At 39.0% G+C, this 7,324-nt stretch overlaps 1 long non-coding RNA gene across 3 annotated transcripts in view; it reads left to right on the top strand.

Annotated features, from left to right (window-relative positions):
* LOC131492628 (uncharacterized) overlaps positions 1-7,324 on the top strand; it is a 64,109-nt gene that overhangs the window by 33,755 nt on the left and 23,030 nt on the right. For 2 of the 3 annotated variants that reach the window (XR_009252194.1, XR_009252195.1), the window contains exon 3: positions 4,121-4,270. This is a non-coding gene — a long non-coding RNA (uncharacterized LOC131492628). Of the gene's footprint in view, positions 1-4,120; positions 4,271-6,309; positions 6,420-7,324 lie in introns of all 3 variants that reach the window. The other variant, XR_009252197.1, reaches the window with a different exon arrangement.

The following is a 7,324-nucleotide window of genomic DNA, read 5'->3' as shown; positions in this document are numbered from 1 at the left end:
TTCCTGTTTTACCTACTTTAGACAATACCTATTAATTCTCTGACATGGATGATAAAGATTATACACACCTGCTATATCCCACTCACCGTTTACTCACTCATATCAATGTTTAATATTTGCTTTATTGTTATTTTTTTCACTTTACTCTGTTTTTAATGTTTATTTTTGAGAGAGAGAGATAGAGAGACAGAGCACGAGCCAGGGAGGGGCAGAGAGAGGGAGACACAGAATCCGAAGCAGGCTCCAGGCTCCGAGCTGTCAGCACAGAGCCTGACGCGGGGCTTGAACCCACGAACCGCGAGATCATGACCTGAGCCGAAGTTGGACACTCAACTGACTGAGCCACACAGGCACCCCCAAATTTTTTATTTTTGAGAGAGAAAGAGAGGGAGCGGCAGAGAGAGAGGGAGACAGAATCTGAAGCAGGCTCCAGGCTCTGAGCTGTCAGCTGTCAGAGGGGCTCGAACCCACCAACCATGAGATCGTGACCTGAGCCAAAGTCAGACGCTTAACTGGCTGAGCCACCCAGGTGCCCCATTGTTATTCTTTCATTGGTTACCTTTATAACCTTCGATATATTTATACCTGTGGTTCTTATTCCATTGATTTTCAGAGTATTTGATTTCTGCTTTGTACAATAAAATTATTAGCACCCCCACTGTTTTATCCCCCTTTCCTTTATTTCCCATTTTTCTATCAACTACCTTTTTATACACTATCAAAATTGTGAGCAATTTCATTCTGCCTGGCAACTACACGTCTTTCCTATAAGTTGGCTCTAAAAGTTTGAGATTGATTATAGGACTTACATTATTACTATGTAAACAGCAAGGTAAGTTGGGTCAAGTCATATGCTAGAATTAATTTTCGTGTTTACACATTCATTGTCACAAATATTGGGCAAATCAAAGGAGATTATTCCTAGCGTTAGTACCAAATGAACTCTTCTCTCATGTCTCATCAATTACTTAAAATTGTCCATCGTTTGAGTTTGTAGCTCAGTTGAAACAAAAATTTCTTGTTCTTGAAATTTCTAATGCCCTCTAATTTATGTCAGTATTTCTGTATCATGAACTATTTTTTTTTCTAATTCTCTATACTATCATCTTTTTTCTATTTTTCTATCGGCTCTTTCACATACACTGATTTCCTTACAGTCCTTCCCCCAAAACCTCCCTCCCTGTGCTCTAGTCAGCTGGTTGTCCTTGCCCCGTTGCTAGCTGTAAACTGGATCTTACGATCACTGCTTTCCTGGGTTGAAACCTTTGCCTCTTGGATCAAATTAATTCTACATTTTGCTCTCATTTTGCTGAAACATTTTCACACAACTTTCCAAGAAAATGTGCATGAAATGTAAAAAAAAATCTGAGTCCCTCCTCATATGAAAAGAAAAAATCTTTACTCTGTGCTCAGACTTGAATGGCTAGTTTGAGTGAAGAATCTGGGTTGAAATTATTTTACCTCAGAAGTCAGGATGTTTTGCCCCATTGTCTTCTAACGTGCCGTATTAATGGAAGCACACCAGTTTGATTTTCATTTCTTTGCACAGCACTTGATGTTTGCTGTTGGAACTCTTTTGTGATTTTGCTTTTATGCTAGGTGTTCTGAATTTCATTCTTTCAGCTAAGCATTCTCCGGGATCCCAAAGCACTCTCAAGAGTCACTTCAGGAAGTGCCTGTGTGCACTGGCATGCCTCGCTTATACGTATCAAATCATCAATTTTGGAAGGACCAGAATAGGAAAATCACAACCGGTATAATCATAATTACCCTAACTATAGTTATATTTCTTGATGATGAACTTTTTCTTCCAAATGGGTTAAACATTTAAATTTTAAAATAACAATAAAATGGGCTGGCATAAAATATAGGGATAGGTAGGTAGGTAGATAGATACATACATACATACATACATAGATATAGAAGTAAAAGACTTTCTAAGCAATGAGTAAAGGGAGATACCACAGAGAAAAACTTCGTTCATTTGATTCCATAAATGTGGGAAGCTTCCATGCTGAAAAACATAATTAAGATATTATAGGGCAAATGAAAAACTGGAAAAATTATTTGCAAAATAGCCATAAAGTTTTGATATTATAACTATGATAGTGAACTCATAAATCAAAAAGGTGAAAATGCCCTGAAAGAAAAAAAAAAAAAAAAAAGGAAAGATATGAGATCATTCACAAAGGAAGCAATAGAAATCGGAACTAAATTATGAAATAATATTCATTAAAAAAACCCAAATAGCCAAAATTTTAAGTTTTATGTATCATATTGCAAAACTAAAAAAATTTTAAATAAAGATGTTTATTTAGGGATGACAGACTGTGAAAAACAGGCACTCTTGTACCCAGCTTGTGCCATTAATAAGACAAAAGCATGTGGCATTCAGTTGACCAATATATATCAAAGGTCATAAAAATGTGCGTTGCCCTTTTACCCAGCAATTCCATTTCAAGGAATTTAATCTACAGGTGGAAAAAAAAATCAAGTAAGTACGTGAAGATGAAGTTATCAAATAGTGGGTTGTTTATAAGACAATTAAAAACAACCTAAGTGTCCAAAAATAGTGGTTGGATTTATGTTGCAGTCATGTAAAATAATAAAAAATTAGGCTGTATCTACATATTTATTGACACTGAAAGACATCTAAAATATCACCTAGCAAAAAATGCATGCTTCAAAACAGTATGTACAGTATAATTCCATTTTTTAATTGCCCCATAGCATATTATTATTACGATATTATTATGGAGTACAGAAAAAAATGCACAATAACATTAAGAGTGGTGTTATCTGGACATGATTTTGGTTTTCTTCCTTATAATTTTCTGTATGGTCTACAATTTCTAAGATGAGCAAGTATTTTATAACAACAAAAAAAAGTTAGCTAACGTTCTTCTATTGAAAGATTTTTTTTTTTTGATGCCTCTTGACAAACAGAGGTCATCAGAATATAGATTTCCAATGGCTACGGTGTGGGATGATCTCCCATTTCTCATACCAGCTTTAACTTTTCTTACCTCACTTTTTATGTAGCCCTTCGTAGTAGACTCAACCACAGTAAATACATTTTCCCCACATGTGATTTTCTTTCTGTGGTTTAATGTTTTCCAATTATTTAAAGACAAGTACTCGTTCTTTATTTGGGCACAATGTTGTTATCCCCATCATTTGGGATGATGTTTTCACAGGATAGTGTATTAGGTTTTTCCTTATGAATTTGACTATTAAAACATAAATAGTTCACACTAAATTTAGATCTAACAAATAACCCATTTAATCAGACCCCATGATGTGATTAAAACTGCTGTTCCGGTAGACAGGGTGTAGGCTGAGTACTTATCCAGATAACCTGATTACTGTAAACAGTCAACTTAGCCTGAATTATCTAGATAATTGCCTCGCCTCTCCATTCTACATAGCCTAAGGTTCTAGGTTTATTTTTGCATCCTATGGGCCACTTTTTGCAGTGATCAGCAATCAGAGAAAATCAGATTATCACTCTGTTTAACCTTCCTGTGCCTTGGGTAATTAAGTCAACAAATTAGCTGAAGGCTCCTATGCGGAAGGGGATTGGTAGACTGTGGTCAAGACACGTATTTATGAATTTTCCCTTAAGCTGCTTTTCTTGAGGAAGCTTTGATAAGAAACATATGATCTCAATTATCATTAACTCTCTGTGGTTTCCGTGTTTGGGAGCTTGACCTAGACTTTAGAAGGCTTAGGACCCCTTCCAGTGTGTGCCTGAGCAGTGCACTGCCAGTCCATTCGCATTTCCCACCATGTCGTGTCACATCCAGAAAGGGCACTTAAATCGCTCTTCACACGCTGATTGAACACTTAGGGGCTACCCTGCTTCTGCAGGCTGCTTTCCCTTGTTTTCCTGCCCTTTGGTAATACGCTTTTCTAATCAACCAAACGTCTTTCTTTAAGGCTGGTTTTCAGTGTAAGATTATTTACATGGAATCCGGTAAGGTCAAAGGGAAAATATGTAGACACAAAAACAATTCCTAGCATACCCAGGCAAAGAAGAATTTAGCAAACAAAAATACCATTGCTATTGTTTGAAAATCTAACCCTGTAAAAACGGATTTGGTTTTGTTTTTGCTTTTAGAATTTTGGATTTAGTTTTCCTGTGTGAAAGAAGCTTCGAGGATATCAGAATGTTCAACTGCTGATGAGTCATAAAACCATCTTTGAAAACATATATTGAGGTGCTCTCCAAATGTTAACTTTGGATTCAGGACGAGGAATCGGGCTCATAGTAAGGACTTACAGGGGCTCGCTGGAATGTGCGGGCTGATGGGCCCACTGCACAATTTAAAGGGGGCATTTCTGTCTCCCTAATACCATATAAATATGTACACCATTCAAATTTTAATCAAATAACATGTTCTTTCCAATAGAACCCTACGTCTATATAACAGCTTGAAGGAAAGAGGAGATTAGCTCCCAGAGTAATTATCTTAAACATCTTATTTGTGACCAGAGGTGAATTCTTTACTTCTAAATGTATACATTATAATGCTCCAGAAGTAAGAAAAGGGTTTTAAATATTATCACATGGTCTACTACCTCCAAATCTAGTAAACATTTTATCTTAGATAATGAAAGTCATATATGACATATGACCATTAGGAAATCTTGAAAAATGCATGAAAAGGTAAAATTGTTGGTCGTGTCAAGTAGAGATATATTTTACATCTTTTCCAGCGGTTTCTGTGACTATGCATTTTCCATTGAGAGCACACTGCACCATATAATTTTGATTCATGCTTTTCCCCCACTTAGTATTCTAGCACACCGTGTCTCATTTAGAATTTAGTATGTTTCAAAGATCAGCAAGCCCAACTTCAACTGGCTGACACAAATCCAGGAAATGATCAGCGGTCGAACTGCAAAGTCCTGAGCAGAAACCAGAGGTGCGGTGGGGACACTGGTTCCATGTGCCTGTATTTGTCCCAGACTTGCCTCCTCTGTCAGCTCTATCCTCATGCTAAACTCCCCTCGAAAAAGCACCAAATCCATCAGCATCGGTTTACACCCTCTGACCGCAGTAGCCGACGACAGAGGCTCTTTTCCTAAGGTCTAGGAAAAGCTTTTTGTTCCAACATTTCCAGCCAAAGCGCTCAAGTGCACTCTGATTGCACCTGCTTTAACGTCCTTGAAGGTGCACGTCCTTGCAGCTGTTACCAGGATAAGGGAACACGTTGCTGTGATAGACTTAATTCAGGGCCCAGGTGCAGACCCACCCAGGCCGCGTGGGCGAGAGGACACTTTCATAAACTTTTTACTACCACATTAAAAGCATGTTCCCAAATGTCCTTGTAATGTCCATATGCCATCTCATTTTACTCTAATGCCAACATATTATTTAACATTCTTCCCTTGCTAGACATTCAGTCTGTTTCCTGTTTTTCCCTAGCACACGTTATGCTGGGAAAATACTCCTTTTTACAAACTTTTGGCTGCCTTTGGTTTTAACAAAGGTAGCTGTTAGGCCAAGGAGCAGAGTATTTTTCTTGGTTATGTTGCTTTTCAGAAGAACCAGGTGTCTCAGATGCGAGGCTCCCCAGAGTATCACACCCTTGCCAGATCGTCATTTACAAGCGTTTGCTAATTTGTCTAGTGCAATGTTGCACATCATAGTTATTTTTTATTCAATTTCTTTAATTTATGAATGGGGTTGATCTTGTTCTCTAATAATAACTGCTAATAGTAATAGATCATTACTATTCCTATGCCAATCACTGGTCTGGGCATTTTATACACATCAGATCATTTAAGCCTTATAAAACATATATAACTAGTTAACTTATCAAAAGCACATGACTAGGAAGTGGATGGCCAGCCAGGATTCCACCCCATGTCCTCCTGAATCAATTCTTAGCTTTCAACAGTCATGCAAAGCTACTTCCTGTGTTATGCATAGTGACTATTTGTGTTTCCTACTTGAATTGGTTGAAACATTTACTAAGATGCACTGTGAAGAAGTCTAATTTCTGCAACCAACATTGAAAATGGGAAAAAGTCATCAATTTGAATATGACTATAGAATTGCACTTTTCTAAATAAAAACCAGAAACTCCAGGGGAGAGCCACAGTCGCCAGCAGATTCGGATCACTGAGCCCTTCAGTGGGTGGGCACTAAAGTAGAGCTCCTTCTGTAACTTCGTATTATTCATGCTTGAAGGTGGGTAAGAAGAAAATAGTTTGTAGCCCTACTCTCATGCCTATATCCTGGCCTCTCAAATCCATGTGGCTTTGGTAACGCTCCATTTTTTTTGTTAATGTTTCCTCCAGATTAGTCTGTTCCAGGCTCGTTTGTCACAGCTGAAAGCAAAGTCTACGAGTGTTAGTTACTTAACCATCTCCCTGTAGTTGGTGTGAACAATGCTTACAAAGCCAGAAAGGTAAGGTAAAAATTACGCAAGTCGTAGGTTCAGATGTGCCACAATAAAGGGAAAATCAGAAAACCAGTGGCCGTGAGCTTGTATTAGCTGGAGACAGCACTACACTTGCAGAATGCCTCCACGATGCTGCTGAGGGATATTCGGCACGGCGCCAAGACAGACGTTATTCCTCCATTGGGAGCACAGGAAGCCGCAGGAAAAAGCTTCTGTAAACTTTCTGGGGCGTCAAGTTGCCCACAGGGTGATGGATCTTTACATCCCAACTCATTCCACTAGAAGTCTGTTGAGCCACCTGAATGACACACAGATGTCACGACGCAGCCTCTGTAGCCATTCGAGACGAAAACCAAGTGACAACACACCGTTTATCTTCACAGAGCCTTCTTCTTCCTCCCACCAATACACGCATGCACACCACACACACACACACACACACACACACGGACACCACAGCACACTGTACAGACCACACACACCTACCACATGCACACCCACCACACACACACCCACCACACACACACCACACGTGACCATATACCCCACTAACACACACACACACACACACACAAAGTATAAAATGTTCCTGGTCACTGCACCAACACCACTGAGAAGTCAACTCAGTTGAGGAGATTTGCAGGTTCTTCCTGCCATTATGATGTCTCCTCTGTGTCCCTCTGATGCGGACTGATATTAAGCCATTAACTTGGGCAAGTCCTAAAGCTTCTGTCTCAGCCATGTTGCCAGATGCTATCCATGTCCCTTTTCTAAAAACTTAGTTTATCTTCTTCTCCTCGGAACGCCAAGTTCTCACTGCTACCTCTAAACCTCTCATGAGCCTATAGCATTTAATTGAACCTTTATTTCACGGTCTTTTCAATCCGAAACTCATTGTACAGAATTTGGAA

Source organism: Neofelis nebulosa, chromosome 13 (genome assembly GCF_028018385.1).
Source record: "Neofelis nebulosa isolate mNeoNeb1 chromosome 13, mNeoNeb1.pri, whole genome shotgun sequence".
NCBI lineage: Eukaryota > Metazoa > Chordata > Mammalia > Carnivora > Felidae > Neofelis > Neofelis nebulosa.
Note: the sequence above shows the minus strand (reverse complement) of the source record. Positions and strands in the feature narration are given on the sequence as shown.